Source organism: Symsagittifera roscoffensis, chromosome 4, assembly GCF_963678635.1.
Source record: "Symsagittifera roscoffensis chromosome 4, txSymRosc1.1, whole genome shotgun sequence".
NCBI lineage: Eukaryota > Metazoa > Xenacoelomorpha > Acoela > Convolutidae > Symsagittifera > Symsagittifera roscoffensis.
Genome location: NC_087065.1, coordinates 37985408 through 38004446, shown reverse-complemented (window position 1 = coordinate 38004446; position 19039 = coordinate 37985408). Strand labels below are relative to the sequence as shown.

Below are 19039 nucleotides of genomic sequence, written 5' to 3'. Positions count from 1 at the left end.
GTGATAAAAACAACTCATCATTCACCAGGAATTCTACAGACTCCTCGCCATGTGGTGCCAGGTCCTCTATTGTTATATATGAGCCTCCTCTGCTCTCCTTTGCTACTTCCATCATCACTACTTTCACTTCTCCTGACCACTTCAGTCTTGACAAATCATCTGTGGGAGAAAACACTTCGTTCCACATTTCGGCCGAGACCTCTGGTCTCCTAGAGGGTAGCGCCTTGATCTTTTTCCTACTCCAGGCATCTGGAAATGAGAAGTCAAACGTGTGCGCGGCTGCAACATTCCAGCCGATGAAGCGCGGCTCCATCCCTTCACTCCACTTCAACATTCTCTTCTCTGCGTCACGAGCTGCTCCGATGCGAGGGGCTATGATGGGAGATGTGACTCCCAATAACATCCTCCTTATCGGTGGATATCGAGGGCATTGGTCCGGCAGCGGCCTGGACCCGGAAAGCCACGCTTGCTGGTTCTCTTTAGCGTGTGCATAGGCTTCTGGTAAGAGTGGCACTCCCATAGCCGCTCCTGTATCCTTCACTACTGGTCTTAAGTTCCAAAGCTTCGGGTTGAACTGGATGTGAGAAAGTTCCTCACGGCCCATTCGGCACTTGAAGTGATTGTTGAAACCCATCAACAACCAACCTGGCTCCGCTATTCTTCCGAACAGCCTATCGTCACTGGCCAGCCCTCTCAACTCCCTCTGTTCTACCCAGTTCAGCACGGAACAGTCCACGACTGAGACCAGGTTGACGTATAACACTGAATTCCTGTATGCCTTGACTTGCACGTCCGGGAACACGAAAGACATCACCGGTCCATACACCACCGTGACGAATTCCCGCAGTCCGTGAATCACAGCCAACGGATCGATCCGCATCATGACTGCCAAATCTGTCAGCAAGGGCATGCCACAGTATTGCTTGCACTCACTCGCATCCGTCGCCACCCTATCTTCTCCCGTGACGCTTCTGTTCTGCTGTAAGAGATATTGGAGCAGGAGAGTCCTCCAGTCTTTCATCTTCTTGAGCGAGGCGGTTTCCAACTGTGCATTGAACTCACGACTGGGTCCCTGTAGTTGTTCAGGGTAACGTAACAGCACAAGCAAATCACCCAGTCGACCGTAGGTCATGGCAATCAGGGTCAGGAGTCCATCCAATCTCAAATCTGCCAACGCTTGGGTAAAGAGATTCGCCGGCCCCTTCACAAAATTTTCGTGACCAAATGTCACATATAAGGCTAACACCAGGCCAATAGATAACTTCCTGACGTCTCTGACAAAACTCGCGATCAAGTTCCGGGATGCCCTAGGATAGCACGTCGACAGGAAGGATGGCGTCCATCCCACTCCCATTCCACCCAAGATAGCATCCGATCGTTCGTACTGTGCCCTCGTGGCTAGCACGTCAGCTTGGAACTTGTCCAGTGACATCGTGTTTACGTCCTGCATCAGCTTCAACATCATGCCCCCAGCTAACTCCCGGGCATCAAACAAATTTTTCAGATACACGTGTATCTCCTTTATCACTGCCGGCGCATGCTCGAACGCGTCCTGACCCAAGGTGCACAGCCTTGGTGACAAGTACAACCATATGTTGTTGTGCGGCTTCGTGCGCAAAGCCATTGCCATGAGATCTTCTTCGGCTGATGTCATGTTCTTCCTGACTATCCTGCCCTGCTCATTCTCGGCATGATCCATCTGTCTGAACCAGAGATCATCAGCCACCTGTTGTACTAACAGATGATCGTCATCCACCCCTGGTCTTAACTTCAGCAATCTGGCAAAGTTGGACAGCTCCAACCCCAGAACCTCATCTAGCACCAACCGAGTTGTGCTACAATCTCTGAGCCCCTGTATGGCATTGGAAATATCAGCCCAAACGGCGGGAAGATCAGATCGGGACGGGTAGTAATTGTCTGGGTCTACTACTCTGTTCGGGGCCGGAATTATCACGTTCAACCTCCCCTCTGCTATCGTCGTGACCATTGTGTATACAAACTGAAGGGGTTCTGGCAATGCAGCGTACCCTGGTGACAACACAAAGACCACCTTCACCACATTATGGGTGAAACGTTGTTTTGCTGCTGCTTCTACCTCAGCCATCGCCGAGAGCAATGTCATTATCGCCTCCCCTATGACCTCGTTGCTCGGGATCGATCCATCCGTCAGACGTGACAATAAGCCCCTGCTTTGCAGATGATCATTTGAGCCTGCAACCACTATCACCTGCGGCTCCATACTGACCACCCTTCGTACACTTATCATCATGCCGATTGCCTGTCCCCAATCCAATTTAGGTGCCGTGAAGAAAATCACGTCGGGCCAAAAGAGAGAACGGGGCGTATAGAGATAATCGGAACTGGCTACGATCAGATACTTAGCAGCTTTCATCTCTAAGGGATCGTAAGCTGCGAACAGGCCGTCGCCTATTGGGGCCTTCAGTTTCCCATATCTCTGGTCATCTCCATCTACCGTGGTCGTTCGGGGGTAGTCCCTTGAATACTCACCAGGCGTCTGACCAGGTGGTTTAGCGAACTGCCTGTACATCTTATGATGCTTGTTGTTGGGCTTGTTCTCTACCTGAAACTTGCCCCTTCGAGCAGGTGGCGTCAGTTCCCGGGCTCTCTGTCGGACGTCCGTAAGGGACTGCGTGTTCAAGGGTCCAAAGGTATTGTCCTGAGGCAACCCGTTCAAGTCTGCATGTCGGAGCATAGTCGTAGAGCTGAACTGCTCCTGCTCTGCCAGCAGCCCATCCACGCCTGATATCCGATATAGTCGCGACACCGTGGGACTTTCTCCGCCAATCATTCTCATCACGTCCTCCCGACACGCCAGGGTATTCATGTTCAATTTCGTGGACATGTCTGTCTTGTACTGTCCCCAATGACTCGGGTCTGATCGGTTCCAAAGCAGCAGGCTGCCTGGTTCAACTCCCTCCGCAGGCACGGCGCTCGTAGACGGTCCTGCTGCTGATCGTAGGCGGATCGTTCCTCCTAGACACGGTCTGGGAGTTATTTCTGTTCTGAACCACTGATCTGCCGAGTCGGCTTTCAAGCGGTTGTGTTCTGGGAGGAGGAGCAGTCCCTAGCCTCTCTCTCACGTTTGAGCTCGGAGCGGTGGGTGCGGCTACAGCCGTCTCCATTGCCAAGGGCCCTAGGCGGTCGACGAGGGATTCGGGCACGCTTGCCCTTATTCTACTTCCTCCAGTCGTTGCGCTGGTCCGAGCCAGAGAACTGGTCGCCCTCGACTCCTGCTCCATTTCCCTCAATTGCGTCTGAAATACATCATTCATCCAGTGTCTCCCTCGTTGGGTGTTGAAATGTATCCCATCTCTGGTAAGCGCAATATGATCAATCATGCGCAGCGTGTTTTCGAGATCCAGAAGTCGCAACTCGCCAGGGTTGCTTCTCACCAGATTACGGATCATTTCGTTCCACCGTGTCACGTTGCCGTTCATGAAATCTGCCACTGTGGTGCCCATCAGCGGGTTTTGTGGTATCGTGCACAGCACCACAAACCTGGGCCTGTACTTCTCCTTCAGTTCAATCAGGAGGCATACCAGCAGAGGCTCCCACTTGCACTCGGGAGTCACTGGGGCTCTCGAGACGTCGTTAGTTCCTAGCATTATCACCAACGTATCCAGGTGATCCTCGCTTTGGAATTCCATCATCTTGATGACCTGAGCCACTGAAGCTCCTCCAAAGGACAAAGTGTTCGTCTGACCATAGACGAAGATCTCATTCAGATCCCTCACCAAACTGTCTCCTATGATCAGGTGGCGACTCCCTGGGGGAATCACCTGGTCGCTCGTAGCGGGGTTCCAGCTCATGTCATTCAGGCAGGCTCGAGGATGCTCCGCAGCTACTTGCGTGAACTGGTGCCGTGTCATCAGATTCTTCCTAATATCTACCACGCGGGACTTTTGATAGGTTCTGCATTGCGCAGTCCCCGAGGGCACTATCGTGTGGGGTGCTCGCTCCGAGCTATTAGATGACTTATCACGACGCTGGGAAGGAACGATCCTACCCAAGGTCCGTCCAGTGGTTCGGCTGATCTCATCCATCGTTGCTCTGGCCACTTGGTTGAACGATTCTTGGAACTGAGGAGCGAGGTAAGTGTCAGAAGGGTCTGGTATCGTGAACCTTTGACTAGAAGCAGACAGTCGTGTCTGCTGAGGAGCCTCGGGCTCTCTCGATGCACGTAAATCCAGAACCTCGGGCCCTCTCGATACACACAGCTCCTGGGCTGTTGTCCCGGGGCGTGTGTCGTTGGATCCCTCCGAGGATCTCATGCTCGCCAGAACTTCCGGTGACACTTGGCTCACCTTCGCAATATACAGCTCCTTCAGGTGCTTTATTTCATCCTCCTTATAAGCCACCTGTAGATCTTCGTATTTCTTCTTCCATTCGTCTCTTTCTCGAGCTATTGCCCTATACTCCTGGAGTTTGGCACACAGCTCGCTCTGATCTTTCTCCTTCTTTTCCAGCGTCTCGATCGTCTCCGACGTCTGGATCTCTATTTCACTCACCCTCACTTTCTTCGAAGGAGGAGCAGCTGTAGGGGAGTCGACCGAATGTGACGGGCCTGGCCCATCACGTTGTCTCTTCGCTCCGATGAGTGGCTGCGCCGGTTGGACTGGTAAGGGCATCTCACCTAGCCGGTGGTCCCTCTGTTCGCCTAGTCCTGGCTCACGAGCCAGGTCGTGGCCAGACATTTCTCCACGCCTCCATCTCATCAGTCGATTTCGGCCTCTCTCGGCGGTCACGGACTCACCGAAGGCCAACATCAACACGACTTCCGTAGGGCGATTCCCTCGACCCTCTCGTCCTAATGCATTGAGGAGGGAGCGACCACAAACATCGCCAGCCACGGGTCTTCTCGTGTGAAATCACAACCGATCAGCCGCTGATAGATCTCGTCTAGAGTCGCTCCTAGACTCGCTGAGAGGAATTCCATGAGTTCGTTCGTATCACCCATTTCTTATCGTGTTGATTCTTGCTGTCGTGTAGTGTCTTCCTGTATCGTTTCGATTCAATGGATTCGATAAACAATTTTTGATCAATCAAGATCTAAAAAACAAATCGCGACTTAAAACCATCATTTTTGGATACAACATCATTCAACTCTTTAAAACTCTCTATTAAAATTCTCTTCTTAATTTTGATTTAAAAATTTAGCACCAAGGTGGATCGTCCACCTTTACCTTTGTCAGAGTAGCACGAATGAGCGCTGTCACCTTGATGACCTGGAGTACCCCAGGTCTTTTATGACACAAAACATAAAACATATCATAACAGAAACCTAACACATAAACACAAAAACATCACACGCCTATATTATCACATAAAAACATAATCCCTAATACTGTACCTAAAACCTAACCTAATCTAAAACTTGACTCTAATTCTTATCGAGTAACTTAATAAAAACCACTTATCGCCGAGCGCAATTCTTAGCATATGCTCAGATAGTATTTTTTATGTAAGTAAACTTCTATGTCAGTCTCTGAAAATATCACATGTACAAGTGCGTACAACTCTCTCGGATGTAGCTTTCCCCTATTAAGATCGTATACTGCAACGAGAGAGAGGTCACACCTCTCTCAACCAGGAAATCCCTAAGTCGAGTCAAGGCCAATACCAAGCTCTCCGGATTCACGTGTTGCCTATCAGTAGCTTTCGTAACCAAAAAACACAAATATTTCCCTGGCATCTGTGATGCAACAGGGGGCAACGCTATCATTCCTCCTACACCCGGCCTCTGTTTCCACAAAAACTCGATATTCTTGTACTCTCTTTTAAAGTCGGCCGCTAGTGCTGTTTTGAAGCTTACGTCCGCAGTTATCGCTATGGCGCACGTGCGTTCCGTGAGTATGAAATCGCTGTCCGTTATAACGATATTGTTCGAATAGTGGTTCGGGAGATCAAAATACGATTCAAAGATTCGTCCAAAAGGTGGTTTCTTAGCATTCTCGCCCTCTGTCTCTAGTTCTCCGGTTTCCCTTGCCGATTTCAATTTTTTTATTATGAGATTTTCGGTGTGGGTGAGTCCTACCCCCACTCCCCGGACAAAAATATCCATCGACGTCCCCGTCGATCGCCCAAAGTCTAGGAGACCGAGGTTGGATTGTGGAACACGTAGAGGACCATCTGGGGCGACCCAGTTGGACTCGGTATTGTCATGACTGATGTATTTGACGCCGTCTCTATCGACGTCCTGAATCGTCAGAATCGTCTCTTTTGGATCTGTCGGCAGATCGTGGAGCCATTCGAGCACGCGCAAGTTTGTTAGTTCTTGCTCATGAGTCTGTTCCGCTTCTGGTTCGAACTCCACTTCCGGTTCTGATCGATCGTCGATCCAATCTTGATCCATATCGTTCGCAAGGTCGATTTCCCCTATCATCGCCACTTCGTCCAGTCCCACCAGCGAGTCTATGACATCACTCACTACTATCCTGTCTACAACGAAGTCCTCGCCATACGGATTGTATTTCTTCTGGTTTTTTCCTTTCTTGCTTTGGCGTGTTTCCATGGTGAGAGGAAAGTCAGGCTGTATTCCTTTGTCAATTTCGGTTTGTTCCGGGCAATCCCAGTCTTCTTCGGCATAGGGTAGAGTTTCATCGTCCACCTCTACTCGCTCAGTCAACTCGAGATCCAGTGGTAGATCGCAATCGTCCACCACCTCGTTCCCGTCGTTCTTGTCGCGAGTACCCCTCTCATTCACTTCACAAGCAGGATCCACAATTAAATAGTCTCCCTCTTGCATGTCCGCTGGGATGCACCAATCCTCTGACGAGGCATTGTGCGGTTTGATATTCTCGTAATGAGCCGCTCTTCCAGTGCTCAGCCGATAAAAACGACCTCCTTGATGCACCTCTGTTATCTGAAATGGACCACGCCATTTCTTTAATAGTTTCTTGGTTCCTTTTGGTGGAACCACTTCCTGGAACACCCAGACGTAATCGCCAACTGAGTAGGCTTTTGCATCGGCTGTTCTTTTATCAAACCTCCTTTTTTGTCTAATTTGCGCCTGTTGCGTATTCCTCCTGCATAAGTCATTAAGGTCCTGCTGTCTTCTAATAACGTCCCGCACGTACGTTTGCGGTGCTGTCCTCTTCCCTTCATATTCAGGGTAGAAGAACGTTAATGGGAGTGCTTTTTCGTGACCCGTCAGCATCATATGTGGACTTATTCCCGTGGTGGAATGCTCCGTGCTGTTGTAAGCACCCATCACTTGCGGCAAGTGCTTGTCCCAGTCATCCATGTAACGCGAGCAGTAGACTCTCAGCATGGATACCAGTGTGCGGTTTTGCCTCTCGACTAGGCCATTCGTTTGCGGGTGATAAGTGGTCGAGTGGGCCTGAGCTACCTGCGACCTTTTAATTAACTCTTTTGTGAGATCACCTACGAATGCTTTGCCATTGTCCGATTGGAACGTGATGGGGCAGCCATGCCTTGCTATCCACACGTTTATGGCGACTCCCTGGGGGAATTACTTGGTCGTTCGTGGCGGGGTTTCAGCTCATGTCATTCAGGCAGGCTCGAGGATGCTCGGCTAGCACTTGCGTGAACTGATGACGTGCCATCAGATTCTTCCTGATGTCTACCACGCGAGACTTCTCAAAGACTCCACCAGGCGCAGAACACGCTATCGTGCGGGTTGCTCGCTCCGAGCTATTTGATGAATGATCACGACGCTGGGAAGGAACGATCCTAGCCAGTGTCCGCTCAGTGCCTCTGTTGATCTCATCCATCGCGGCTCTGGCCACTTGGTTAAATGATTCCTGAAATTGAGGAGCTAGATAGGTGTCAGAAGGGTCTGGTATCGTAAACCTCTGACTCGAAGCAGACGGTCGTGTCTGCTGAGGAGCCTCGGGCCCCCTTGATGCACGCAAATCCAGAACCTCAGGTCCTCTCGATGCGCACAGCTCCTGCGCTGTTGTCCTGGGGCGTGTGTCGTTAGATCCCTCCGAGGACCTCATGCTCGCCAGGATTTCCGGTGACACTTGGCTCACCTTCGCCATATACAGCTCCTTCAGGTGCTTTATCTCATCCTCCTTGTAGGCCACCTGCAGATCTTCAAATTTCTTTTTCCATTCGTCTCTCTCCCGAGCTATGGCCCTGTACTCCTGAAGTTTGGCACACAGCTCACTCTGATCTCTCTCCTTCTTCTCCAGTGTCTCAATCGTCTCCGACGTCTGGATCTCTATCTCGCTCACTCTCACTCTCTTTAGGGGAGGAGCAGCTGTTGGAGAGTCGACAGAGTGTGACGGGCCTGGCCCATCACGTTGTTTCTTCGCTCCAATGAGTGGCTGCGCAGGTTGGACGGGCAAGGGCATCTCACCTAGCCGGTGGTCCCTTTGCTCACCTAGTCCTGGCTCACGAGCCAGGTCGTGGCCAGACATCTCTCCGCGCCTCCATCTCATCAATCGGTTTCGGCCTCTCTCGGCGGTCCCGGACTCACCGAAGGCCAACATCAACACGACTTCTGTAGGGCGATTCCCTCGACCCTCTCTTCCCAGTGCATTGAGGAGTGCGACCACAAACATCGCCAACCCCGGGTCTTCTCGTGTAAAATCACAATCGATCAGCCGCTGATAGATCTCGTCTAGAGTCGCTCCTAGACTCGCTGAGAGGAATTCCATGAGTTCGTTCGTGTCACCCATTTCTTTTCGTGTTGATTCTTGTTGTCGTGTCGTGTAATTTCTTTCTGTCTCCTCTGATTCAGTGTTCAGTAAACAATTTTCGATCAATCAAGATCTAAAAAACAGGTCGCGACTTAGAACCATCATTTTTGGATGCAACATCAATCAATTCTTTAAAACTCTCCATTGAAATTCTCTTCACAATTCTGATTTAAAATTCAGCACCAAGATGGATCGTCCACCTTTATCTTTGTCAGAGTAGCACGAATAAGCGCTGTCACCTTGATGACACAAACATAAAACATATCATAACAATAACATAATATAAACACATAAACATCACACACCTATACTATCATATAAAAACCTAATCCCTAATACTGTACCTAAAACCTAACCTAAAACTTGACTCTAATTCTTATCGAGCAACTTAATAAAAACCACTTATCGCCGAGCGCAATTCTTAGCATATGCTCAGATAGTATTTTTTATGTAAGTAAACTTCTATGTCAGTCTCTGAAAATATCACATGTACAAGTGCGTACAACTCTCTCGGATGTAGCTTTCCCCTATTAAGATCGTATACTGCAACGAGAGAGAGGTCACTCCTCTCTCAACCAAAAAATCCCTAAGTCGAGTCAAGGCCAATACCAAGCTCTTTGGATCTACGTGTTGCCCATCAGTGGCCTTGGTAACCAGGAAACACAAATATTTCCCTGGTATCTGTGATGCAACAGGGGGCAGCGCTATCATCCCTCCCACACCAGGCCTCTGTTTCCATAAAAACTCGATATTCTTATACTCTCTTTTGAAGTCAGCCGCTAGTGCTGTGTTGAAGCTTACGTCCGCGGTTATCGCTATGGCGCACGTGCGTTCCGTGAGTATGAAATCGCTGTCCGTTATGACGATATTGTTCGAATAATGGTTCGGTAGATCAAAATACGATTCAAAGATTCGTCCAAAAGGTGGTTTTTTAGCATTCTCGTCCTCTGTCTCTAGTTCTCCGGTTTCTCTTGCCGATTTCAATTTTTTTATTATCAGATTTTCGGTGTGGGTGAGTCCTACCCCCACTCCCCGGACAAAAATATCCATCGACGTCCCCGTCGATCGCCCAAAGTCTAGGAGATCGAGGTTGGATTGTGGAACACGTAGAGGACCATCTGGGGCGACCCAGTTGGACTCGGTATTGTCATGACTGATGTATTTGATGCCGTCTTTATCGACGTCCTGAATCGTCAGGATCGTCTCTTTCGGATCTGTCGGCAGATCATGGAGCCATTCGAGTACGCGCAAGTTCGTTAGATCTTGCTCATGAGTCTGTTCCGCTTCTGGTTCGAACTCTACTTCCGGTTCTGATCGATCGTCGATCCAATCTTGATCCATATCATTCACCAAGTCGATTTCTTCTAGCATCGCCACCTCGTCCAGTCCCACTAGCGAGTCCATGACATCACTTACAACTATCCTGTCTACGACGAAGTCCTCGCCGTACGGATTGTATTTCTTCTCGTTTTTTCCTCTCTTGCTCTGGCGTGTTTCCATAGTGAGAGGAAAGTCAGGCTGTATTCTTTTGTCAATTTCGGTTTGTTCCGGGCAGTCCAAGTCTTCTTCGGCATAAGGTAGAGTTTCATCGTCCACCTCTACTCGCTCGGTCAACTCGAGATCCAGTGGTAGATCGCACTCGTCCACCACCTCATTCCCGTCGTTCTTGTCGCGAGTACCCCTTTCATTCACTTCACAAGCAGGATCCACTATCAAATAGTCTCCCTCTTGCATGTCCGCTGGGATGCACCAATCCTCTGACGAGGCATTGTGTGGCTTTATGTTTTCATAATGAGCTGCTCTTCCAGTGCTCAATCGATAAAAACGACCTCCTTGGTGCACTTCTGTTATCTGAAATGGACCACGCCATTTTTTAAATAATTTCTTGGTTCCTTTTGGTGGAACCACTTCCTGGAACACCCAGACGTAGTCGCCAACTGAGTAGGCTTTCGCATCGGCTGTCCTTTTATCAAACCTCCTTTTTTTGTCTAATTTGCGCCTGTTCCTCCTGCATAAGTCATTGAGGTCCTGTTGTCTTCTAATAACATCCCGCACGTACTTTTGCTGTGCTGTCCTCTTCCCCTTATATTCAGGGTAGAAAAACGTCAACGGGAGCGCTTTTTCATGACCCGTTAACATCATGTTCGGACTTATTCCCGTGGTGGAATGTTCCGTGCTGTTGTAAGCACCCATCACTTGCGGCAAGTGCTTGTCCCAGTCATCCATGTAACGCGAGCAGTAGACTCTCAGCATGGATACCAGTGTGCGGTTTTGCCTCTCGACTAGGCCATTCGTTTGCGGGTGATAAGTGGTCGAGTGGGCCTGCGCTACCTGTGACCTTTTCATCAACTCCTTCGTGAGATCACCCACGAATGCTTTGCCATTGTCCGATTGGAACGTGATGGGGCAGCCATGCCTCGCTATCCACACATTTATCAAATGATCACATGTTTCTTCCGCCGATGCTGTCATGCAGGGTGCTGCTTCCGCATACTTCGTAAAATGGTCGATCATTACCAGCACCTGATTATAGCCCGTTGCTGTCATGCAGATTTTCTGATGATCAATTTGCACCACTTCGTTGAAACCTGACGACTCTATTGACTGTAGGGGGAACCTTAGTTTCCTGGGATCCTTCGCCTGCTGACATGACAGGCATGCGGCGATCCACTTCTCACAAGCCTTTTTCAATCCCGGCCATTCGAATCGTTTCTGTATCCTGTTATACACTTTGTCCACGCCTTGATGGCCCATCTGATCATGTGAGCGAAAGAGCAATTCGGTCTGGTACAACTGTGGTAACACTATTGAATTGTATTTATAGAGGACCTTGTCCTCCTCTTTTCGCTTGCAGGCAACGATTCCGTCCTTATTCAGGTACAACAAGTCGTTTCGCTTCAGGTAGAATTGCTTCAAGATCTTGTAGCTGTCTTCTTCCAAGTCTCCCTTGTCAGGTGCTCCATTCTCGATCCATCTTTTCAGACTGCTCGTCATTCTATCATTTCGTTGAGCCCTTAGGAGATCCGACAGCCTGTACCTGGCTTTCAAATACGTCTTTACCACGTTCATTTGCCCACTCATCATCTCCGGAGCAAGAGCATCGTCCATCAACTTGACACACCATATCTTTTTCAAGGGCGTCGCTTCCTGCACAGATGGTTCCAGATTGGTACGGACGACCGTACCATGTGGCAGCAATCTGGTTGGGCGTTTCGAAACTGCTATCAGCTCGAGCTCGTCTGCGGCATTATCTACCACAGTGCCCTCTTCATCTGAGGTGTATCTGTCCCTGTCTGGGTCCTGATCTGTTTCTCGGTCCAGCCCACGCTGCTTCCAGTCTACCAATAAGGAGTGGATTGCGATCTCTGACATATCGGAATTAGAAGTTGTTTCAGACGTGTTGTCCCAGGACTGGGGCCTCGAGTCAACACTTGAGTCGACTGATTCCTCAACATCATATTCCAAGTTGTCTGAGAGGTTTCTCGACTCCCCGGACAAAACTCTGTCCCTAGGTGGTCTCGTCAACCTCTCCCCGGACAAGTCGTCCTGCACGGGCTCAAAGGTGTCTGACTCCTCAGACGAGTCGTCCTTGACTGGCTCGAAGGTATCAGACTCCCCGGACATTGTCTCGTCCACGGACGAACAATCTGGGCTCGGCTCGTATTCTTCTTTTGCATCCGTGAAATGCACTCTCCTCGTGAAGCTAGATTTCGACCTGATCCTGACTTCCTCAGTAGTTTGGTTCTGATTCAGTGTTCCATATTCAGTGAACGAAGTTCTCAACAAGACCTCCTTCGGCATCGAGCTCACCAGCTGGTTGACAATTGACCTGCAATCCCGTTCAACGCCTCGGCTGCGAATGGACACTGGCCTCTTCTCTGTTCTCTCGGTAACAGTCAACCGCTGCATGGTCTCCATCCATTCATGATCATGCCTATCCACTTCCCTGTCCAACAAGTCACGGAGCTTTCCCATGACGTCCGGCGCCACGTTCACCGTCCTGTTCAATAGAGCCATGCTGTTTATACCTAATCTGGTAAGTTCTTGCTGTACCAAGTTGGATCGAACTAGCAGATCCAACGGAACGGGCTCGCCTCTGGCTAAAAGCTTTATCTCCGCGGCTGTCTCCACTGGAAGGTCAGGGTGTCCGGGTATAGGATGCCCTGACATGTCCAACCACCTAGTAAGTGGCAGTTTGTCGTAGGTTTCTTTGTCCAGAAAGGAAAACCCGTCTTTGATCTCTGATTGGTTAGCCTGTTTATCCTCGAGGCGCTCATAAAATTCTGTCTTTTTACTGAGGCTATCTGCGTTCTGATGCTTGTCACGGGTACGGTGCTCTATGATCATGTGGTATCCATCCAGGCGCACGATCCAACGACCAATATAACTTTGGTCCATCGAATAGGTTTTCAGCCAGGCAAGGGCACGATTACCCACACGTAACTTGAAGGGAGCACTCCCCAAGTAGGCCATGTATTTTTCCACGAAAGTGATCACCGCCAACATCTCCGCTTTTGGTGCTGCGTACTTCATTTCAGTATCACTCAGGACTTTACTCCCGTAGGCTATCGGACGAAGAACCGTTCTCCCGTTCCACTCCTGCTCCTGGTGAAGTATGCCCGATGTCGCAACCACTGATGCATCCGTGTCCAGCACGAACATCCCCTTCTCTGTCGGCATGCCGAGGACCGGTGCCTCGCAAAGTTCACGTTTGATGTTTTCAAATGAAACTTGCGCCTCATCAGTCCAGGTGAACTTTTTGCCCTTGTTTCTCATCAACCTCTGCATGGGGTATATTTTGTCAGCATACCCCTTGATGAACTCTCGATAAAAATTAGCGAATCCCAAAAAACTCATCAGCTGTGTATCTGTCTTAGGTGCCTTCCAGGTCAGCACCGCTTCAACCGCTTCGGGATCTGGTCTCACTCCATGTTTGTCAACCAGGCGGCCCAAATACTTTATGGAATCCCTGAGGATTTCACACTTAGAGGGTTTACATTTCAGACCCGCCTGCTTCATGCAAGAAAACACCTCCTCCAACCTCTCTATGTGGTCTTCTAAGGTTGGTGTTGCAATCACGACATCATCGACATAACACATGATGAGATTCCCGTATTTCTTAGTGACGCTCGTGAGTGCCTGGGCCATCAGTCGCTGGAATGTGGCCGTCGCGCTGCACAACCCGAATGGCATCCTCTTCCACTGGAACAATCCCAGCTCACACGCGAAGCCTGTTTTCTCTCGATCTTGCTTTCTGAGGGGCACTTGCCAGAACGCAGAGCCCAAATCCAACGTCGTGAAGAACTTCGCGTCTCCCAGCTTGGATAGGCTCTCATCGATGCGGGGAATGGGGTATGCGTCCTTTATAGTCACTGCGTTCAGATAACGGAAATCACAACAAAATCTGAGTTGTCCCCCTTTCTTTTTCGCCATGACCACGCCACAAGCCCATGGGGACTTCGACGGCTCGATCATGTCGTACTACATTAACATCTCGATCTCCTTCCTACACGCTTCTGACTTGTTTGGGGTCATTCTTCTCGCCCCTTCCCTATGAGGTACCGAACTCTCTTCTATCTAAATCTCGTGTTCTACAAAATTACAACAACCTATGTCGGCCTTATGCTTCGAAAAAACGTCTGCGTTCCGATTTAGCTCCGCTCTGAGCGAATCTAGTTCCTTGTCTGATATTTTACCCTTCAGATGTTCTATCTCAGGTAAGACAGGTTTATTCGCTGCTAACTCTGCTTCCGTCGGCCTCTCAGGAAAGTTGGAACAACTATACAGCCCATCAACTGTTTCCGACTTCATTGAAAACAATTTCCTAGAAGATTTCAATTCATTCACTCTCCTCATTATACATTCTTGGTTCGCATGCAATGGACATTTAGTTACATCAAACTTTTTCAAGTTCTCCACACTCTGAAAGTCTGTGTTCAGAGGCAAAGCGTAGCCAAGTTTCTTTCCCCTCTGTATCATCGCGCTGTTGCTCTGCTTGGCCAGAGATGAGTGGGTACTAGCCGAATATGAGTATTCTCCCCTCCACCTGTGACTTTTGGTCTCCGATTTGGACATCCCCTTGAATAATACCTCCTCTCGCGGCTCGACCTCGGAACGCTCCGAGGTCTCCTCTGTCCTCTCGACTTCCTCCCGCTCGAGGTCCTCGCTCGGCTCAAAGTCGGGACGAATGAGCGTCTGTTCTCCCTCGTCAAAGGGGTCCACAAGCGTTTCGCTCGCGGTTCCGGCTTCGGCGCTCCGCCTTTGATCGCCATCGAGGTTTTTCTCGCTCCTCAATCTCATTCCGCTCACTGAAAGATCAAGTTGACCTTTAGTCGATTCGTTTTCAGCAAACACGTCGGAGGCGCTGCTAAACGAGGACTGGCTACGCCTAGTTTTAAATTTTCGCGTGCTGCCCTTGCTCAGCCTGGGAATCTTAGTAGTCGATCCTAACGAGTCCCTGCGCTGCATACTTTGTGACACAAAAAAAACAATATTCGTATGTCGAAAAGTCAGTATCAATCTCTTAGGTTTCTCAATGACAATCTTAGTGACTCAGCTAGAGTTACACACACACACAGGGCCTGCTCAGTATTGATATAATGCTAACTCAACCCTGTCGTATAGTATAACAGTATCACAAGATTTTCACAAGATATAATCAACACACAAAACACAATAGATAATCAGGTAAGAATATCCTACAGGTGACAGCGACCTTTTGTCAGTATCAATTTATCGGCACACAATTTATCAAGTCACTGCTTTGTTAAAATTAAACAATCTTTGATAAAAAGCAGTGATGATTCAGAAATAGATAAATAAAACTTAGTCTTAAAGAAAAAGACTTCCCCCAATCGGAACGATCCGAAAGAACAAAGCCCAGGACACACTCTTCTCAAGTGGGTGTGTATTTGCCTAATACACCCACCGAGGTCTTCTTTTAGGTGCCCCGCGATTGCCCGAGCTGTCCTATCAAGTGGCTCAAGGCAACCTCTGATCGAAAACTTCTAAAGTCTATGAAAAAGCTCCCCCACACCCGGAACGCTCCAAGTGCACGAGAGCAGGGAACAACTTTTCTTCTCAAGTGAGTGTGTATTGGCCTAAAACACTCACCGTGGTCTTCTGTTATTTGTTCCCGGATTGCCCGAGCTTTCCTATTAATTAGCTCAAGGCAACCGCACAACCAAAATCACAATCAAAAAAAATTTTTTTGTTCGGGTACTTCTGATACACCCGATCTAGAATCCAAAGTTGATCACGAACTTCCGGGTCAAAATGGGCTCTTATGATCCTAATAAGCGCCTAATATCCTAATTTGATTTTGATTAAATGGATATTTTCCGTTTCCCAAATCGCCACGGAAGATTTCCTCAAGTTTCTAACAAGGAAGGTTGTTTAGAAGGTTTAAGACACTCCGCAGGGTTATTTCGGAGGGTTGTTAAGACACTTAGCCTACTTCGGAGGGTACCTTAATCACCCAAGTCACTTCGGAGGGTCCCCCTAAATTTACTAAGGAGGGTCAATAAGATGCTTAATATGCTCCGGAGGGTTACTTCGGAGGGTACCTCCAAAATTTTCAAATTTCTGAGCCTCACTCAGAAAGGCCTTCAATTAACTTCAGGAAGCGTCAAGACAAGCTTAATTCTCTATGGGAGGGCTGTCTCAACTTCTTTGGATAACCTCGTGGAAATTTTCCACTAAGGAGGGTTGCTAAGGACCTTAGCTGACTCCAGAGGGTTACCTCGGAGGGTTCCCCAAAAATCAAGAAAAAAGGTTATGTTACCGCAATAAAGTCTCCAAAAGCGGTCCACCTGACTTAAAACTAGGTTGGCTGACACGGTCAACCTTCCCAGTTGGATAAAAAGGTGTTTTGATAAAATTTTCTGCCGCTCGGAGGGTTACCTACGTTTTGGACCCTCCGAACCAACAAATTCTAAAAAGTTTTTCTTTTCCGCATTTATCAACCCAAAAACGGTTGCTGTCCGGAAAAGTGGTCAAAAACGTCGACTTATGGTACAAAAATTATCCCGTTTGGTTGGCTAGTCTTTGAGAAATTGCCAAAAACGTGTTTGTCCAAATGGCCTTTTTTTAGTACCTATATAGGTTCTGAGAAACTTTTTCCGCAATTCCTATCGAAAGTGACTAAAAATAATTGAAACGAGCGTAGTAGCCCTGTACGGCACTGGAATAGTGCAAAAAACCGGATCAAAATTGGTTTGGAGACAAAAATTTGGCCAATAACTATCAAATTTGGACCCTCCGGTTCCTTCCTTTTCCAATCCTTAAGTCGTTAGCTTTATCCAAGGAGCCAATCGGAGGGTTACTCAAGAATTTCTCTAGTAACCGAGCACGTTATGCTAGCACGCTCCTAACGCAAAAAATTTTATTGCTCTAACTCTAAAAACTCAAAAACTCGATCCCCAAAACAGATTGACAAAATTCAGAAAATTATCGAAATTTTGACCGAAAAATTTTGGTTTTTTCCAACTTCTACTGAGTCTTTTCTCACGCGGTTTCTTTAGTTAGGGGGATCGAACTACGCAGCTACTCCCTATATAAAAGCTTTTTGTTGTTCGGAAAAGCTCGGATATCCAAAAATTTGGGGGTCTACAGTTTGATCGAAAATCGATGATTTTCGACAAAATTGGGTGTTTTTTGGGTCTAATTTAGGAGATAAGTAATATGTAATAAGGATAATGACCTATTAGTAGTCGTTAATGAATAGTACTATACCCTCCTTTGCACCAAAATACCCGAATTAAGACCCTTAACTCGGAAATTTGTAATCGATGGAGGGTACAATCGGACCGCGCCAATCGTGCCCCCCACCTCTTAAGTTTTAATGAAATAGTACCCGAACGATACTAAAATTGCTTCAACGATACCCAACAGTCGTTGCGGATGTTGTCCCTGATGTCCCTGTTGAGTGTGGAACACGTTGATCAGCTTGCCACTCTACCCTCCGGTCACCGGCAAAATCACCATTAACGTGCTTAAACACTCAAATTACACTCGAGGGAGGGTATCCAAACCTTCGCCAAAAAACACAATCTTTCTATCAGAAACGATATAAATCAATCTGAAACAACAACAAATAGGAAGGTCGGATCACATCTCGTCCGGAAATAACATATAAACTGTCACTTTATGTTTTTTACTGTTTTTGGTCTTTTTTGGATTTTTTACTGTTTTTTGTACTTTTTTGTTTTCAAATAAATTTATTTTTGGCTTTTTCTTGGTTATACACTATTTTTGTTTGGTTTTACGCTTTCTCTTTAATTGTTTTTGGTCCCGGGACCTCGGGACAAGCGGGTTCATGACTTCCCACCTAACCCTCCGGCCCCCGGAATTTTCGGTGTTAACTAAGTTAAAAAGCTAAATAGTACTGGACGGAGGGTACGCACCTTTCCCCCAGTACAATAACGGTCATTAAGGCCTCTAACTCGGGCATGCGCCCGGAGCGGAGGGTTCGTCGCTGAAACGCTTGCTGATCATGATGGTCTTATGCTTTTGACAGGCCCACCCAGGAGCGCCATAAAAACGTCTATGTAACATTCGCCCAAATACTACACAGCGACGGAGCGTAGAAAAAGTACCTATTAACGACTGGCAGGCGTCAGTTACCTTAATCCTACTCGTTTTTCCCCGTCTTGACCTTGCCAGTTGATTTTCTGGTCTGTTTAGGGCAAAGTAAAAAGTTACCATTTTTAGGCCATCAGTCAAACGACTTTTGATCAGCTTTCGTTTACATGCGAACACAACCACATAGCTGAGTCTCGGATCCTCAGACTACGTGATTGTCATTAAAAACACGGCTCGAACAACCTATTTTAATATGTTTTTGTGTGACAGTTCTATATTAAATCCATTGGAGATGGATTGACCCTTTCCTCTTTCTAGCTACTCATATTCTAAAATATCAAGTTACACCGGTGTTAATTTAAAGTTTCACGACATCCAAGTAGCTATACAGTCAGTTTTATACAGTCCCTTCACATAAAACAGTCTCTGGGGGCCCAAGCCTCCGCTCCCGTAATATTCCTGCGATAACGCTCTTATCTCTTCTAATTTGCGTCCCGGGAGGGTTCCGTGGAATATTCCTTCCCCACTGAAGCTTCCTTCTCCACTAATATCTGCTGATAAGGGTCTTATCGTGCGTTGCTGCCACGATAAGAAGCTTCGTATTCTCCGTCTCTTGCACGACTGTTTTTCACAATATTTGTCGTTGTTCTTATTTTCTCAGCTTTTTTGGTAAAAATGGCCGTTTTTCGTATTTCTGAGAAATATAAACTTGAAAATCGAAATTTTAAAAATAGAAAATTTCAGAATACTTCGACCCTCCTTTCAAGCAC

The 19039-nt window shown here is 47.9% G+C and overlaps 1 protein-coding gene across 1 annotated transcript in view; it reads right to left on the bottom strand.

Annotated features, from left to right (window-relative positions):
* LOC134843549 (ubiquitin-protein ligase E3C-like) overlaps window positions 1-19039 on the bottom strand; it is a 98420-nt gene that overhangs the window by 71302 nt on the left and 8079 nt on the right. The gene's annotated exons all lie outside the window — the stretch shown is intronic.